Below are 18,719 nucleotides of genomic sequence, written 5' to 3'. Positions count from 1 at the left end.
CTTTCTTTTCTTTTTGTTTAAACTGGTTACATTCCCTTTTTTTTTTAATTGTGATTTAGGTGAAATTTATAGGGCAAATTCGTTTCTCATTCAAAAATGTATACACTAATTGTTTTATGGCACTGGTTGCAATCCTGCATTGTGTCAGCACTCTCCCCCTTTACCCTTCCACCTCTGGTTCACCATGTCTGTTTGTCCAGTTTTCCTGTCCCCTCTGGCCTTCTCATCTTTGTTGCCGGGCAGGTGTTGCCCATTTGCTCTTGTATACTTGGTTGGTTTAAGAAGCACGTTCCTCACATGTGTTATTGTTCGTCTTACAGGCCTGCCTAATCTTTGCCTGAAAGGTGAGCTTTGGGAATAGCTTCAAGTCTGAGTTACAGTGTTGTCTGGGGGCCATATTTTTTGGGGTTCAGCCAATCTCTGTCAGACCAGTAATTCCGGTCTTTTTCTGTGAATTTGACATTTGTTCTACATTTTTTCCTGCCGTGTCAGGGACCCTCTATTGTAATCCCAGTCAGAGTGGCAGCTGGGCACCATCTAGTTCTAGTCTCGGGGTCATGTAGTCTGTGTTTCACGTGGTCCATTAGTCCTTTGGACTAATTGCTCCCTGAAGTTTTTCTTTTTTCATTGTGCTTTCGGTGAAAGTTTATACCTCAAGTTAGTTTCTCATACAAAAATCTACCAGCCGCTCTAAACCACTGCACAACCAGGGTTCCTCCACAGGTATAAAAAAAAAAAAACCCATTGCCATCGAGTCAATCCCTACTCATGCGGACCCTATAGGACACAGTAGAACTGCCCCATAGGGCTTCCAAGGAGTGCCTGGTGGATTCAAACTGTGGAGTTAGGATTTACAACATGTATTTTGGGGGGACACAATTTAAGCCATGACATCTTTATTAGATATAGTCAAATTGTTTTTTTTAAATTGTGCTTTAAGTGAAAGTTTACAGCTCAAGTTAGTTTCTTATACAAAAATTTACACACACATTGTTATGGGCCCCTAGTTGCTATTCCTATAATGTGACAGCACACTCCTTTCTACCCTGGATTTCCCGTATCCATTCGACCAGCTCCCGTCTCTTTCTGCCTTCTCATCTCGCCTCCCGACAGGAGCTGCCCATTTAGTCTCATGTAACTACTTGAACTAAGAAGCACACTCTTCACGAGTATCATTTTATTTCTTATAGTTCAGTCTAATACTTGTCTGAAGAGTTGGCTTAGGGAATGGTTTTAGTTCTGGGTTAACAGAGATTACAGGAGCCATGTGTTCTGGGGTTCCTCCAGTCTTGGACCATTAAGTCTGGTCTTTTTACTCAATTTGAGCTTTGCACCCCACTTTCCTCCTGCTCTGTCAGGGACTCTCTGTTGTGTTCGCTGTCAGGGCGGTCATTGGTGGTCTAGTTCTTCTGGTCTTAGGCTGATGGAGTCTCTGGTTTATGTGGCCCTTTTTGTCTCTTGGGCTAATATTTTCCAAGTGTCTCTGGTGTTCTTCATTCTCCTTTGCTTCAGGTGGGTTGAGACAAATTGATGCATCTTAGATGGCCATTCACAAGCTTTTAAGACCCCAGATGCCACTCACCAAATGGGGATGCAGAATGTTTTCTTAATAAGCTTTGTTATGCCAGTTGACCTAGATGTCCCCTGAAACCATGGTCTCCCGACCCCCACTCCTGCTACTCTGTCCCTTTAAATGTTTGATGGTATTCAGGAAACTTCTTAGCCTTTGGTTTAGTCCAGTTGTGCTGACTTCTCCTGTATTGTGTGTTGCCCTTCCCTTTACCTAAGATAATTATTTTTTATTTATTTATTTTTTTTATCTAGTTAGTGAATACCTTCTCCCTCCCTCATAACCATCAAGGAATGTTTTCTTCTGTGTTTAAACCTTTTCTTGAGTTCTTATAATAGTGGTCTCATACAATATTTGTCATTTTGTGACTAATTTCACTCAGCATGTCTTCCAGATTCATCCATGTTATGAGATGTTTTGCAGGTTCATCATTGTTCTTTATCATTTTGTGTGGTATTCCACTGTGTGAATATACCATAATTTGTGTATACATTCGTCTGTTGATGGGCACCTACGTTGTTTCCATCTTTTTGCTGTTGTGAACAGTGCTGCAGTAAACATGGGTGTGCATATATCTATTCATGTGACAGCTCTTATTTCTTTAGGATATATTCCAAGGAGTGGGAGTGCTGGACCGTATGGTAGTTCTATTTCTAGCTTTTTAAGGAAGCGGCAAATCGATTTCCAAAGTGGTTGTACCATCTTACATTCCCATCAGCAGTGCAGAAGTGTTCCAGTGTCTCCAAAACCTCTCCAACATTTATTATTTTATGTTTTCTGAATTAATGCTAGCCTTGTTGGGGTGAGATAGTATCTCATTGTAGTTTTGATTTGCATTTATCTAATGACGGCACTGGGTGGTTAATGACTAATGACTGTGAGCATTTCCTCATGTATCTCTTAGCTGCCTGGACATCTTTGGTGTGTTTGTTTTGTTTTTTAATTTTATTTTTTTGCTATTATAGCCAAATTACTCTTCAAAATGGTTTTACCAATGGGGAGTTTTTTTTAAAGTCACCCATAATTCTGCCTAACAAAGCAATAATTGTCAGGTTTGTATATTTTCTTCCATTTTTTTTTTTATGTAGCTAGCATATTTCTATCATTTTTAAAAATGCATACTTGCACTATATACTTTTTTTAGCAGTTGTATTTAAGCAGTGTTCAAGTGAGTCTGCAGAATTTTATATCCAGGTCAGAATTCTCGATAAACTGACATTCTCTGCAGAATTTAGTGTTAAGACTGACTACCATAAACTATACTGATCTGATTCTCCTGATGGATTGCAAATTCTCAAATACTGAGTTCAATTCTGTTCTAATTTACCAGTGATACGGAGGCCAAAATAATGGAAATAAGGTTCTTTATGGACTTGAATAATTAATTCATTTTTAAAAAAGCATCATGTTCCCTTTTTTTCTTCATTATTTGTTGATGTAATCCTTTTAGATTGCGTTTAAGCTAGGAGAATTTTTATTAAAGTTAGAACAAAATTTGCTTGTTTTACTTAAGGAAAATATACATGTAATTGGTTTTCCATAATGTTTATATATATATATAGGAACTTTAGGATGATATTGATTAGAGATAATAAACGTTAAAAAAAAAAGATTATGTAACCACTTATCATAAACTTCCATTTTACTGGTGTCATCCCTATTTCTGTGACTGAAGTTGAGAAGTAGGCATTGTTGTTGCTAAGTGCTATATGCTTGTGGTTTGGCCCTGTAATTTCACTTTGGTGCTGGGAAGCTCTTCCGTCTCTACTTTGTAGAGGTGCGTGGAAAGGGAAAGAGCACAAAATTTGTAGGGAAAAAAAATCTGTTCATATAACCTAAGATTTTTTAACGCACTGAAAAGTTTTAAAATGTATTAAAGTTTGGTAAACCCATACAGGGGAATATTATGTAGCTGTTAAAAAGAGTGAGGTTGATCTATATTATTGCTGTAGAATGATGTCTAAGATAAATTGAGGGGGAAGGGAGGCCTGAATAGTATATATAGCATGGTTTCATTTGTCTTTAAAATTATACAGATATATAAAGACATGCTTATGTTTGTAAAGAATATTTGTTTTTTTCTTTTAATTTTTGGTGAAGATATACATAAAAAAAAAATAGCAAAACATAATATACCAATTCAATACTTTCCATATGCCAATTTAGTGACATTGATTATGTTCTTCAAGTTGTACCACCTTTCTTGATATCCTTTTCTAAATTACTTCACCCTCATTAACACAAACTCACTGCTTCGTAAGCTTCTCATCTAACCTTTCAAGTTGCTGTTGTCAATTTGATCACATACGATTTTTTAAAAGGACACAATGCTCAAGGAAGACTTTTTTTTTTCTAATTAAGCTAAACTATTTGGTTTAAAGATGACTTCAGGGGATAGTTTCACTTTAAGGTTTAGGGATTTCCTCAGGACAATAGTTTTGGGGTGTCATCTGGCCTCAGTGGCTCCAGAAAGTCAGGATTGTGTGAAAATTTGAGGGTCTCTTCTACATTTTCACCCTTTTGATCAGGATCCTTCATTAGAAACTTTGATAAAAACATTGAGTAATGGTAGCAGGGCACCATCCAGTTCTCGTTTCATGGCAAAGCAGGCAGCTGTTCACGGAGGCAATTACACACATAGTCCATTTCTTCCTCCAAATCCTGACACTCCTTCCTCTGCTGCTCCAGGTTAATAGAGACCAGTTGTTGTACCTTAGCAAGCTTTTAAGACCCCAGGCACTACACAGTAAACAGAAGCACTAAAATTGATACTAGGCCAGTTGATTGGAATGTCCCACAAAAGCATGATCTTAAGCCTCTGACCAAAAAAAAAAAAAAAAAATCCCACGAAATGTTTGGTTGTAAATATAGGAACAGTAATAACGAAAGAAGACCAGGACATCATACATAAAGAAACCAAGAGGTCATTAAAAAGAAAGGACCAAAATAAATGTCAGAAGAGATTCTGAAACTTGCTTTTGAACATCGAGTAGCTAAAGCAAAAGGAGGAAACGATGATGTAAAAGATTTCAAAGGGCAGCTCAAGAAGATAGAGTGAAGTACTATAATGACATGTGCAAAGAGCTGGAAATAGGAGACCAAAAGGGAAGAACACTCTGAGCATTTCTCAAACTGAAAGAACTGAAGAAAAAATTCAAGCCTTGAGTTGCAATAGTGCAGGATTCTGTGGGGGAAAATATTAAATGATGGAGGAAGCATCAAAAGAAGATGGATGGAGCACACAGAGTCGCTATACCAAAAAGAATTGGTTGATGTTCAGCCACTCCAGGAGGTGGCATATGATCAGGAACTGATGGCAGTGAAGGAAGAAGTCCACGCTGCACTGAAGGCATTGGCAAAAATAAGGCTCCAAGAATTGATGGAATACCGATTGAGATGTTTCAGCAAACATATGCAGCGCTGGAAGTGCTCACTTGTCTATGCCAAGAAATTTGGAAGACAGCTACCTGGCCAGCTGACTGGAAGAGATCCAAATTTATGCCTGTTCTCCAGAAAGATGATCCAACCAAATGTGGAAATTATAGAACAATATCATCAATATCAAATGCAAGTAAAATTTTGCTGAAGATCGTTCAAAAGTGGCTGCAACAGTATATCAACAGGGAACTGCCAGAAATTCAAGCTGGATTCAGAAGAGGATGTGGAACTAGGGATATCATTGCTGATGTCAGATGGATCCTGGCTGAAAGCAGAGAATACCAGAAAGATGTTTACCTGTGTTTTATTGACTATGCAAAGGCATTCGACTGTGTAGATCATATTATGTATAACATCGCAAAGAATGGGAATTCCAGGACACTTAATTGTGCTCATGAGGAACCTGTCCATAGGTCAAAAGGCAGCCATTCGAACAGAACAAAGGGGATACTGCGTGGTTTAAAGTCAGGAAATGTGTGTGTCAGGGTTGTATTCTTTCACCATACCTATTCAGTCTGTATGCTGAGCAAATCTAAGAAGCTGGACTCTATGAAGAAGAACGGGGCATCAAGATTGGAGGAAGACTCATTAACAACTAGCAATATGCAGATGACACAACCTTGCTTGCTGAAAGTGAAGAGGACTTGAAGCACTTACCGGTGAAGATCAAAGACCACAGCCTTCAGTATGGATTGCACCTCAGCATAAAGAAAACAAAAATCCTCACAACTGGACCAGTGAGCAACATCATGATAAACGGAGGAAAGACTGAAGTTTGTCAGGGATTTCATTTTACTTGGATCCACAATCAACAGCCATGGAAGTAGCAGTCAAGAAATCAAAAGAGGGCATTGCATTGGGCAAATCTGCTGCAAAAGACCTCTTTAAAGTGTGGAAAAGCCAAGATGTCACTCTGAAGACTAAGGTGCGCCAGACCCCAGCCATGGTGTTTTTGGTTGCCTCATATACACGTGAAAGCCGAACAGTGATAAGGAAAACCAAAGAAGAATTGACGCCTTTGAATTGTGGTGTTGGTGAAGAATATTGAATATACCATGGACTGCTAAAAGAATGAACAAGTTTATTTTGGAACAAGTATAGCCAGAATGCTCCTTAGAAGCAAGGATGGTGAGACTAGTCTCACATACTTTGGATATGTTTTCAGGAGGGATCAGTCCCTGGAGAAGGACATCATGCTTGGTAGAGGGTCAGCGAAAAAGAGGAAGACCCTCAAGGCGCTGGACTGACACAGTGGGTGCAATAATGGGCTCAAGCATAACAATGATTGTGAGGATGGTGCAGGACCAGGCAGTGTTTGGTTCTGTTGTACATAGGGTCACTATGAGTCGGAACCGACTTCACGGCACCCAACAATATACGGAGTATCAGCAGCTGCCCTTTTTTTTTTGTAGAAATATACAGGCATACCTTGGAGATATTGCGGATTTAGTTCCAAACCACTGCAGTAAAGCAGATATTGCAATAAAGTGAGTCACACAAATTTTTTGGTTTTCCAGTGCATATAAAAGTTATGTTTACACTGTACTGTAATGTATTATAGCATTATGTCTAAAAAACAATATACATATCTTAATTAAAAAATACTTTATTGCTAAAAAATGCTAACCATCACCTGAGCCTTCAGGGAGTTGTAATCTTTTTGCTGGTGGAGGGCCACGGTTGTTGACTGATAAGGGTGGTGGTCGCTGAAGGTTGGGGTGGCTGTGACAATTTCTTAAAATAATACATCAACGAGGTTTGCTGCATTGATTGACTCTTCCTTTCACGAAAGATTTGTCTAGCATGCGATGCTGTTTGAGAGCATTTACCCACGGTAGAACTTCCAAAATTGGAGTCAGTCCTCTCAAACCTTGCCACTGCTTTATCAGCTAAGTTTATGTAATATTCTAAATCCTTTGTTGTCATTTCAGCAATGTTCACAGCATCTTCACTGGAAGTAGATTCCATCTCAAGAAACCACTTTCTTCGCTCATCCATAGAAGGAACTCCTCATCTGTTAAATTATTGTGAGATTGCAGTAATTCAGTCACATCTTCAGGCTCCACTTCTAGTTGTCTTGCTGTTTCCATCACATCTGCAGTTACTTCCTCCACCAAAGTCTTGAACTCTTCAAAGTCATCCATGAGCATTGGAATCAACTTCTTCCAAACTCCTGTTACTGATGATATTTTGACCTCCTCTCATGAATCATGTATGTTCTTAATGGCACCTAGAATGGAGCATCCTTTCCAGAAGGTTTTCAAATTACTTCACCCAGATCCATCAGAAGAATCACTATCTATCTATGGTAGCCATAGCCTTATGAAATGTATTTCTTAAATAATAAGACTTGAAAGTCGAAATTTCTTCCATCAGAACTCTTGGGTGACCAGGTGCATTGTCAATGTGCAATGATACTTTGAAAGGAATCTTTTTTTCTGAGCAGTAAGTCTCAACAGTGGGCTTAAAATCTTCAGTAAACCATGTTGTAAACAGATGTACTGTCATCCAGGCTTTGTTGTTTCCTTTATGGAGCACAGGCCAGGTAGATTTAGCATAATTCTTAAAGGCCCTAGGATTTTCAGAATGGTAAATGAGCACTGCCTTCAACTTAAAGTTACCAGCTGCTAGCCCCTAACAAGAGAGTCAGCCTGTCCTTTGAAGCTCTGAAGCCAGGCATTGACTCCTCCTCTCCAGCTGTGAAAGTCTTAGACGGCATCTTCTTCCAATATGAGGCTGTTTCATCTACACTGGAAACCTGTTGTTTACTGTCGCCCCTTCATCGATCGTCTTAGCTAGATCTTCCGAATAACTTGCTGCAGCTTCTATATCAGGGCTTGCTGTTTCACCTTGCACTTTTTTGCTATGGAGATGGCTTCTTTCCTTAAACCTTATGAGCCAACCTCTGCTAGCATCAAACTTTTCTTCTGCAGCTTCCTCACCTCTCTGAGCCTTCACAGAATTGAAGAAAGTTAGGGCCTTGCTCTGAACTAGGCTTTGGCTTAAGGGAATGTTGTGGCTGCTTTGATATCTATCCAGACCACTCAAACTTTCTCTTTATCAGCGATAAGGCTGTTTCGCTTTCTTACCATTCGTGTGTTCACTGGAGTAGCACTTTTTTTGTTTTTTTAATTGTGCTTTAAGTGAAAGTTTACAAATCAAGTCAGTCTCTCCTACAAAAATTTATATACAGCTTGCTATGTACTCCTAGTTGCTCTCCCCCTAATGAGACAGCACTCTCCTTCTCTCCACCCTCTATTTTCGTGTTCATTCAGCCAGCTTCTGACCCCCTCTGCCTTCTCATTTCTCCTCCACAGGATGGAGTAGCACTTTTAATTTACTTCAAGAAGTTTTTCTTTGCATTCACAACTTGGCTAACTATTTGGTGCGAGAGCCCTAGCTTTTGGCCTGTCTCGGCTTTTGACATGCCTTTCTCACTAAGCTTAATCATTTCTAGCTTTTGATTTAAAAAAAGAGACATCTGACTCTTCCTTTCACTTGAACACTTGGAGGCCATTGTGGGGTTATTAACTGGCCATTGTGGGGTTATTAACTGGCCAAATGGTCGTGTCTCAGGGAATAGGGAGGTCTGAGGAGAAGGAGAGAGATGAAGGGTTTGGGGGAACGGCTAGTCAGTGGAGCAGTCAGAACAGACACGGCATTTACTGATTAAGTTCTCCATCTTACATGGGTGCTGTTCATGGTGCTTCAAAACAATTACAACAGTAACATCAAAGATCACTAATCACAGATCACCATAACAGATATAATAATAACGGAAAAGTTTGCAGTATTGCGAGAATTACCAAAATGGGACACAGAGACAGGAAGTGAGCACATGCTGTTGGAAAAATGGCGCCAATAGACTTGCTCGATGCAGGGTTGCCAGAAACCTTCAATTTGTAAAAAATGCAGTATCTGCAACACGCAATAAAGCGGAGCACAGTAAAATGAGGTATGCCCATATATAACTCAATATTTGCCAATTCCGCCTTTTTATGTGATATCAACTGTATTAATCATGTTATACAACCATTTCCCTTAATCTATGTTATTTCCCTTTAACGTAAATAAAAGCTATTTCCCAAAGAGTGGCTCCTACCCTCTCCCTCCCTCCTGCCCTTGGTAATGCAAAAAACTATTTCTTAAAGGATACCAAAGAAACTCTATTGGTGTAGTATAGGTTGAACCAGGGCCGGGTGTTTGTGAGAGAAGACTTTTACATTTGACCATAAACATGCATTATTATTTTTTTATATAACATTAAACCAAGCCAAATCAAGCTGCTTTCAACTTATAGCGACCCTATAGGACAGAGTAGAACTGTCCCATATATATGGTTTGCTGCTGGTGGATTCAAACTGCCAACCTTTTGATTAGCAGCCGAGCTGTTAACTGCTGCACCACCAGGGCTTCTATAACATAATTGAGATATAATTCATATACCATAAAATTTATCCTTTTTAAATATATAGTTCCCTAGTTTAGTATATTCACAAGATTTACAACCATCACCACTATCTAATTCTAGAGCTTTTTCTTCACCTCAAAAAGAAACCTGTTACCTGACTCCCCCTTCTTCCCCAGCCCCTAGCAACCTCTCATCTATTTGCTATCTCTCTTGATTTCCCTATTCTGGGTATTTCATATAAATGGAATGACATGTGGCCTTTTGTGCTGGCTTCTTTCATCTTAATGTTTTTAAGGTTTTTTTTTTTCAATAATTTATTTTGTTGTTGAGAATATACACAGCAGAACATATGCCAATCCAACAGTTTCTACAGGTACAATTCAGTGCTAGTTCAACTTTTTACAGGGGTATACCTTATTGATAGTGATTACATTCATCAGCTGTGCGACCCTATAGTTAATCAATGATAATTTTTTCATCACTGTAAACTGAAACTGAGTACTCTGTAAGCAATAACCGTCTTTCCACCTCCCTCCTGCCCCAGTAACCCCTAATAAACTTTCGTCTCTATACATTTGTCTCTTCCTGTCTTTTTATATAAGTGAGGCCATACAATATTTGTCCTTTTGTGATTGACTTATTTCTCTAAACATAATGTCTTCAAGTTCCATCCATATTGTAGCATGTATCAAGACTTCATTTTTCCTATTGGCAGAGTGGTATTCCATTGTGTATTTACCACATTTTTTTAACTTACTCATCTGTTGATGGGCATTTAGGTTGTTTCCACGTTTTGGCTCTTGTGAATAGTGCTGCAGTGAAAATTGGTGTACAAATATCTGTTTGAGTCTCTGCTTTCAAGTCTTTTGAGTGTATACCTAGGAGTGGAATTGCTGGGTCATGTGGTACTTCTATTTTTAGTTTTTTTTCAGGAACCACCACACTTTTTCACAACGGCTGTACCATTTTGCATTCCCACCAGCAGTGGATAAGTGCAGCGTCATCCATTTCTGTAGCCTCTATCAGTACTTCATTCTTTTTTATGGCTGAATAATATTGCATTGTGTGCGGACACCACATTTAGTTTACCGAATTCATCAGCTGATGGACATTGAGGTTGTGTCCACTTTTAAGCTATTATGAATAATGCTACTATATGAGTATTCATGTACAGGTTTTCATGTGAACATGTGTATTCATTTCTCTTGAGCACGTGTGGGTAGTCCCCAAATAATGATGGGGTTTCATTCTGACGTCATAAGTTGTTTCTGTCATAAGTTGAATACTTCAGTTTTTTTAGTTTTCATTATTATTGCTTTTTATTATCAGTATAAGTGTGATCTTTATTGTCTCTGGGGGCTGGAAACATTACATATAAACTCACAGATACATTTTAATACATGCATACATAAAAAACACGCAAATCATAAAAATTGACCCTGACAATGAAGAAGAGTTAGACGATGTTGCCATTTTATCAGGTGTGGTAATAACTCCACTTGTGGAAGTTTCGGGATCATCTGGATTGTCCCTGGCAATGGGGATGGTGTTTCTAGTCAGAAAATTAGTGAGCGTTGTCTGTATGGTCCTTTTTTTTTTTCTTTATGTATTTTGCAGTAACATCTCACCGCTTCCCAAATCTGCCTACTGTCTTTGCAAAGCAATCAGCATTTAGGTCCATGTTTTCAAGCAATTGAAGCTCTAGGTTTAGTATAGAAAACAGGTCGTTCATGACTTACGAGTATGTAAGTTACAACACTGCAGGGAATGGACGTCTGAGGATGATGACATCAGCAAATGATGAGCTGCAATGTTGTACGGGGGACATATTACTGATGAGAAGATGGACAGAAAAAAGGGCGGTCATTAAGTGCAGCTCGTTGTAACTTGACTACTTGTAAGTCGGGGACTACCTGTAGCTAGGAGTGCACTTGCTGGGGCAGGTGGGAACTCCGTGTTTAACAATTTGAGGAATATTCCCATCAGCAATGTATGAGGGTTCCATTTCCTCCGCATCCTTACCAGCACTTGTTATCGTCCAACTTTTCGATTGTGGCCATCCTCGTGGGTGTGAAGCGATAGCTCATTGTGGTTTTGATTCTCATCTCCGTAATGACTAATGAAAGGATCCCTGGTAGCACAATGGTTAACAGTGCTCAGCTACTAGCCGAAAGTTTGACAGTTCAGACCCACCCAGCAGCTCTGTGGGAGAAAGACCTGGCCATCTCCTATAAAGATTATAGTTTAGAATACTCTATAGGCCAGTTCTACTCTCTCACATGGGGTCACTATGAATCAGAATTGACTCTACAGCACCCAACAACAACAAACGAAAATATGTGCAATCATATATCTTAATAACTAATGATGTTGAGCGCCTTTTGTTGGTGTTTATTGGCCATTTAGGAGTCCCTGGCTGGTACAAATGGTTAACGTGCTCTGCTTCTAATTAAAAGGTTGAAACTTTAAATCCATCCAGAGGCATTTCAGAACAAAGGCTGGTGATCTACTTCTGAAAAATCAGCCATTGACAACCCTATGCAGCACAGTTCTCCTCTGACACACATGGGGCTGCCATGAATCAGAATCAAATTGATGGCAAGTGGCTTATTGTCCAGGAAACCCTGGTGGCGTAGTGGTTAAGTGCTATGGCTGCTAACCAAAGGGTTAGCAGTTTGAATCTGCCAGGTGCTCCTTGGAAACTCTATGAGGCAGTTCTACTCCATCCCATAGGGTCACTATGCTTCAGAATCGACTTGACAGCACTGGGTTTTTTTTTTTTTTTTTTGGTTTATTGTCCATTTTTATATCTTCTTTGGAGAAATGTCCATGCAGATCTTTTGCCCTTCTAAATAGGGTAATTTGTCTTTCTGTTGTTGAATCACAAGAGTTTTTTTTATATATTCTGGATATATACTAGTCTCTTTTAAGATATATGATTGCACATATTTTTTCCCATTCTGTGAGTGTTCTATACACTTTCTTGATGGTGTGTGTGGTGCAGTGAATCACTTTTGTATGGTCTTGCTAGCCATGGTCCTGTAACTTCCATTAAATGACTGGCTGGGACTATGCAAATAAGGTGTGTGGAACCGTTGTAGGGATTAGATAGTCTGCTAATGCAAATAAGGTACATGGAACCCTTGTGGGGGTGGGACTATGCAAATAAAGTATGTAAAACTTTTGCCATGATTGGCTAGAATATGCAGATAAGGTGTCTGTGGCCCACCAGGGGGATTGGTCAATTTTGTCATCCTGCTAGGCTTAAAAAGGGCTAATCCCAGAGGTTGAGGGTGGATCTCACTACCATCAAGAAGAGGAGCTGGGAGTGGAGTGCATCCTTTGGATCTAGAGTCCCTGCATAGAGAACCCTGTAGACCCATGAGACAAAGAGCTGTAACACTGGAAAGCTGTTACACTGGAGACAGTGGTGGCACAAGACAGCAGTGCCACAGGATGAGCAGTGTCATGGGACTGCAGAGTACTGGACCAGCAGATGGCTACAGTGGGATGCCTCTGGGCACTGGGCAGAGCTAGGTTGGTGGACCTGCAGAGTGAGAGAGCTGAACGCCTTCGAGCTGGAGGCTTCCTGGAGGAGTGGGGTGCCCCTGGGCAGTTATTAGCACACTAAAGAGCTATCACACTTGCCTGAGCAGGGCAGAGGTCAGGTCTGAGCAGGGCCTGGCAGCAGAGGCCTGCCTGCAGGTACAACTAAGAAGCCGTTGTTATTAAAGAGCTGTATCCTGAGTTGTTTCTGTTAACTTCTAAGCTGATTCTGATCCTGAATTGTAACCTGTTACTTCCCTGCAGGGTTCTGTGAGTTGGAATCAACTCAACAGCAACAGGTTTGGTTTTGGTTTTTTATTTCCCTAATAAACCCCATAATTGTGAATATGGTCTGTGAGTTCTGTGTAGCCATTGGAATGAATTATCAAACCCAGCAGAGAAGTACAGAGTCCTGTGGGAGGGATGGCTGATGTCAGAATTGGTAAAAAGTTTGGAGCGTGAAGGTATGTCTGCCGTCCACCTCGCAGAAACCAGCTTCGGGCTGCCGCTGCTGATGATCCTCCCCGTTCATGAAGTTAGAGGAGGCCTGATGCTGCCGTTTTTCAGTGTCCTTTGAAGGACAAAAGTTTTTAATTTCGATGAAGTCAATTTATCTATTTTTTGTTGCTGTGCTTCTGGTGTTTTATCTTTTAGAAGGCTTTGCCTAACCCAACGTCACAAAGACTTATTCCTGTGTTTTCTTCTAAGAGTTTTTTAGCTTATTTACATTTAGGTTTATGGTCCATTTTGAGCTACTTTTTGTATATGCTACGAAGTAGGGGTCCAGCTCTTTTGCATGTGGATATTAAAGTGTCTCAGGACCATTTGTTGAAAAGACTGTTCTTTCTCCATTGAATTATCTTAGCAACATCCTTATTGAAAATCAATTGACCATAAATATAGGAGTTTATTTCTGGACTCTCGATTCTATTCCATTGATCTATATATCTGTCTTTATGTCAGTACCACAGTCTTGAATATTGTTGCATTGTAGTAAAATGTTGAAATCACAAAGTGTGAGTCTTCTAACTTTGTCTTCTTTTTCAAGATTGTTTTGGCTATGAGTTCCTTGCATTCTCTTATGAATTTTAGCATCAATTTTTGTGAAAGAGGCAGCTGGGATTTTGATAGGGATTGTATTGACTCTGTTGATCAATTTAGGGAGTAGCACGCATTACTTTTGTAGTTAATGTAAGAGGCAGACAGAAGACCTTCAACTCATGAGTCAAAAGTTCTCTCAGACATGTTAATTTTTCTGATTTTACTGATTTATTATTAAAAAATATTCCTTCTCATGACGTTCTGCCTCCCCTTACATAAAGGAATTGATTATATATTCATATACATATATTCTTTCAAGAAAAATTCACTCATAATTTAGTAATGACTCTTCGAAGCTACAGAAATAATTTAAGAGAATGTTTAGACACAACATACAAGTTGTTGAAGTTTTAAAATAACCTAAAGATAACTTCACATACATCAGTTTGGATTTAGCACATGTTTATTTTCTGCTTAAAAATCACATAGGGATTACACTTTTCTAACCAAAACTCTTATAGTGGTATGTAGGTAAGAGCAGTCTCCCTTGTTAAAAACTAACTGGTTTCACTCATTGGCCTTCTAGCTGCCTCCGCATGTTAGCGTTGCCACGTGGTCAGTCTTCTGTTTGGTAGGTTTTATAAATCCTAAATGTTCTCGTTCAGAAACAGCTTTAATAAGCCATACATGAATACTTTCATTCATTTTTTTTTTTTTTCCCTGAGATTGTGGAATTTATATCCGTTTCTTTAGGCGCTGTTACTGATGCTTATATTTCTGGGATTAGCCTGCTATGCTCCAGATGGCTTATATGCCATGCAGGTATCAGGTGCAGTATTTGAAATACAGTTTTCCTCATTTTTCAGAGCGTCACTCTCTAGCTAATAGCAAGGATTGTTGAGTGGAGCTTGTAGGGAAATTGATGGAGCAGGGTGTGGGCAGCACTGAAGTACGCCATCTCACGCAGATGCTGTATCTCTGGAGGCAGAAGATACTCTCTCACCAGATTGTTGATGAAGTCCACGAGGTTTTCTCTGAGTTCTTCAAACTAAGTTTGCTTGTTTGTTCTTAACTCCTTCATTTCCATCAAGGACTTCTGGAGGTGATGGAAGTCCGTCTTCTGAAGCCCCTTTGGCTGTGAGTCAGAAGCATCTTCTTCCTCTTTGGCCTCTGCACCAAGGCTCTGAAACTGGGCCAGGAACTCCTCTATTCTCTTTGCTGTGCTGCCAAGCTTCTTTTAAGAAGACAACTTAAAAACTTGGAAATGTTTCTGAAATATGATCATTAACTCATCTGTCGCCAGTATCCTTAGCAGCTGCAAGGCTGGTACATATTCTTCAGACTTTACATGTTCTTGTCTAACCAAGCACCTGGCAGCTTGTCTGTCAGTCCACCGGGATCTTGAGAAAATGTAACACGTGAAGGTATCTTAAACCAGGAAGTAATTGGTATGGTCAGCATAATAGGTTTTCTAGTAATGATTGTGTTTCTTTGTTTAAAATCTTCTCATTGGTCATAAGTTCAACTTGCTTTTCTGAAGCTTGATTTTCCATGTACCTCCTAAGGGATGAAAGGTGCTGGATGTTTTCACATTGATTTTCTGATAAAGGATATATCCTCTTGGCTTCTGGGTAATTACACCACAGAACACAAAGTGGCTTGGAATAGAAATGTTTTAATAAAGAAAACTGAAATCCTTTTATAACGTTCTGAATTGAGAAATCAGGAATATAAAAAGGTGTTGCTCAGAACCTGTAACAGTCTTTCATTTAATATAAAGGGGAAGTTGTAAAAAGTAGCTTATTAAGTACCGTAGTCTGGAGTTAGATGTATCAAGTACTTTGTCAGTGAGACAAAGATTGGAATAGCTATATCCGTAGTAGCGATGATATTGCCTGAGGACGCAACCAGTGAATGATAATAGATGTGGCAGTTCCAAAAATTCATATTGATGTTGACTGCTGATAATTAGGAAGCTTGCAGTACTTTAGTGATAAAGCTTTCTAAATTTTCAAGATAAGCACAACAGGAGAAGACTGCCTGCCATTGGCTAGAGGAAATCCTTTATATTGCTTGGCTTGGATCTGTCTGCTGTGTAATATTCATATACCAAGTGGGAAGGGAATCATTGAAGAGTGTATCTTCTTCTGGGAGAGAGACCTGGCAACTTCCCCCTCTTTGGATTCCACATCTAAACCTGCATTCCATTAACTGTCAGAATAACTTTGGGAAACAATATCTCATACCGGACAATCTGTAGTTTTACAATGAGATTGCATATGGCGTGATATTTTATTTTGAAAGGCCTCTGTTAGAATTTTGAATGTTAAATCATAATCTGTTAAATTTACACGTAGAACAAGAGCAGCAGTTGGAATTTCTCTGATTTTTAAGAGCTCCAGTCTTTTATTTCATCTGGAATCCAAATGAGACTTTTACAGAAATTCTATTAGACTGTTAAAATTGTACTTAATTGTTCTTGTAGTTGCTCAGCGTTAGATTTCATCTGTTGCCATATCAACTGAGACGTTTCAGATTCACAGTTTGCTGTCCTTAGACACAAGTTTCCCTTCGTTAAAATAGTCCACTTGGGCACCTATGAAGTAGCTATGGTTCTAGCACCCACCACATTCCAGCCATTATATTTTTAATAGCCTAATAAAAAGCTATATAACTTCATTGTTAAAAATTGATAAAATAAAGAAAGAAAAAACACTCCAATACTGCCATGCTAACACACTGATGTTTTGGTAAATTTCGTTTCAAACTTTTCCTTATATGTTTACAAAGAGTTAATCTCATTGTACATACAATTTCCTTTGACTTTTAATTTATCATATGTACTTCCCATATTATAGGATTCAATAACTTTTTTATATTATGGAAATGTTCAGATATAATCAAAAGTAGTGAGAATAGTAAACTCCCATGTACCCATCATGTAGCTTGAATGAGTTTACAATCCATGACCATCTTGTTTCGTTTATATCCTAGGAGTAACTTGGAGCAAACCTCAGATATCATATCATTTCACTTGTAAATACCTAAGTGTGTATCCTTAAAATATAAGAAAGTCTAAAAAGCATAACCACAATACTATTATCAAAGCTTAAAGAAAACAAACCAGCAGTAATTCTAAGACTAAATAAAATTCCCTTAATGAATAGACCATAACCTAATCATTTTATTATTACACGACATTTGCATATGTAAGTTGCTCGTAATTTTGTGTGATTATTAATAATGCTGTGATGAACAACTTCATGCCTATGACTTTTTCTCTAGTTTGAATTATTTCCTTAGGACAAATTCCTAAACGTTGAATAATGGTACAAAAAGTCACATGATGTTTTATCAACTCTCCAGCTTTGTGTATGGTATTAAGGGGTTCTTTCTTTAGGCACAGCAACCTGCAGGCCTAAGAGCTTAACAGCCTTTTGGTGGCTTTAACAAAGAGGTGATTCATTGCCCTTGTGCTCAGGGAATGCAGTACTGGCTCTTCATTACACCTAACCCTACATAGAATTCTTTGGCCATGTAGTGATATAGCCTACTTTTTATCTTCTTGGAAACCTGGGTGGCGTAGTGGTTAAGTGCTACAGCTGCTAACCACAAGGTTGGCAGTTCGAATCTGCCAGGCACTCTTTGGAAAATCTATGGGGCCATTCTACTCTGTCCTGTAGGGTCGCTATGAGTCGGAATCGACTCAACGGCAGTGGGTTTGGTTTTTTTGGTTTTGTCTTCTTGCCACAAAAGCATGGCTAAGGGATTTATTTTCCACATAATGATGAATTCCTTCTCACTTTTATCCATTCCACTTTTTGATGTGTTAGATTAAGAATCAGATTTGTATTTCATTTTCTGTGGTCATCAACAGCTGTGCAAGTTATCTGGATTATTTTCTCTTGAAGTTGGCACTTGTTCTTTTTACCTAAAGTGGGAAAGATTATGTAGTTGCCATGCAATGGATCCCTTTTATATGGGCTTTCTCAACAGGGTCTTGTAACTTCCACCAGATGACTGGGTGAGATTATGCAAATAAGGCGTTTGTGGCCCATCGAGGGGATTGGACAGCTTGCCAATAATGCAGACGAGGTGTATGGCACCCTTGTAGGAGTGGGACCAGGCAAATAAGGTGTATGGAACCCTAATGAGGGGATTGGTCAGTTTTGCCATCCTGCTAGGCTTAAAAGAGGCAATCCCAGCGCAGGGGTGAGGACCTCACTACCAAGGAGAAGAGATGAGAGTGGAGTGTGTCCTCTGGGTCCGGGGTCCCTGCACAAAGAACCTCCTAGACCCAGGAGACAGAGAGCTGTAACACCAGAGATGGCAAGAGATAGCGAGAAGCAGCGGCAGAGAAACAGCAGCAGCAGAGGCAGCAGAACCAGGAGATGGCCCAGTGGGCTTCCTGGCCCACAGAGCGAGAAAGCTGAGTGACTTCAGGCAGGAGGCTGGCTGGCAGAGTTGTATGCCTCCAGGCACTTGTCAGTAGAGCTAGGCTTGCTGAGTCACGGAGCTAGAGAGCTGAGCACCTTTGGACTGAGGCTTCCTGGTGTGGAGTGGGGTGCCTCTAGGCACTTATTGGCGGAGCTAAAGAGCTTTGTGGAGCCCTGGTTGCGCTGCGGTTAAGCATTCAGCTGCTAACCAAAAAAGGTGGGCAGTTCAAATCCACCAGCCACTCCTTGGAAACCCTATGGGGCACTTGTACTCTGT

The 18,719-nt window shown here is 39.6% G+C and overlaps 1 protein-coding gene and 1 pseudogene across 1 annotated transcript in view; one reads left to right on the top strand and one right to left on the bottom strand.

The window, feature by feature from the left end:
• The window catches only part of BAG4 (BAG cochaperone 4), a 47,820-nt gene that overhangs the window by 19,523 nt on the left and 9,578 nt on the right, over positions 1–18,719 (top strand). The gene's annotated exons all lie outside the window — the stretch shown is intronic.
• Positions 12,279–16,757, bottom strand: LOC126065354 (origin recognition complex subunit 3-like; annotated as a pseudogene).

The sequence above is a fragment of the Elephas maximus genome, chromosome 22, assembly GCF_024166365.1.
Source record: "Elephas maximus indicus isolate mEleMax1 chromosome 22, mEleMax1 primary haplotype, whole genome shotgun sequence".
Lineage (NCBI taxonomy): Eukaryota > Metazoa > Chordata > Mammalia > Proboscidea > Elephantidae > Elephas > Elephas maximus.
Note: the sequence above shows the minus strand (reverse complement) of the source record. Positions and strands in the feature narration are given on the sequence as shown.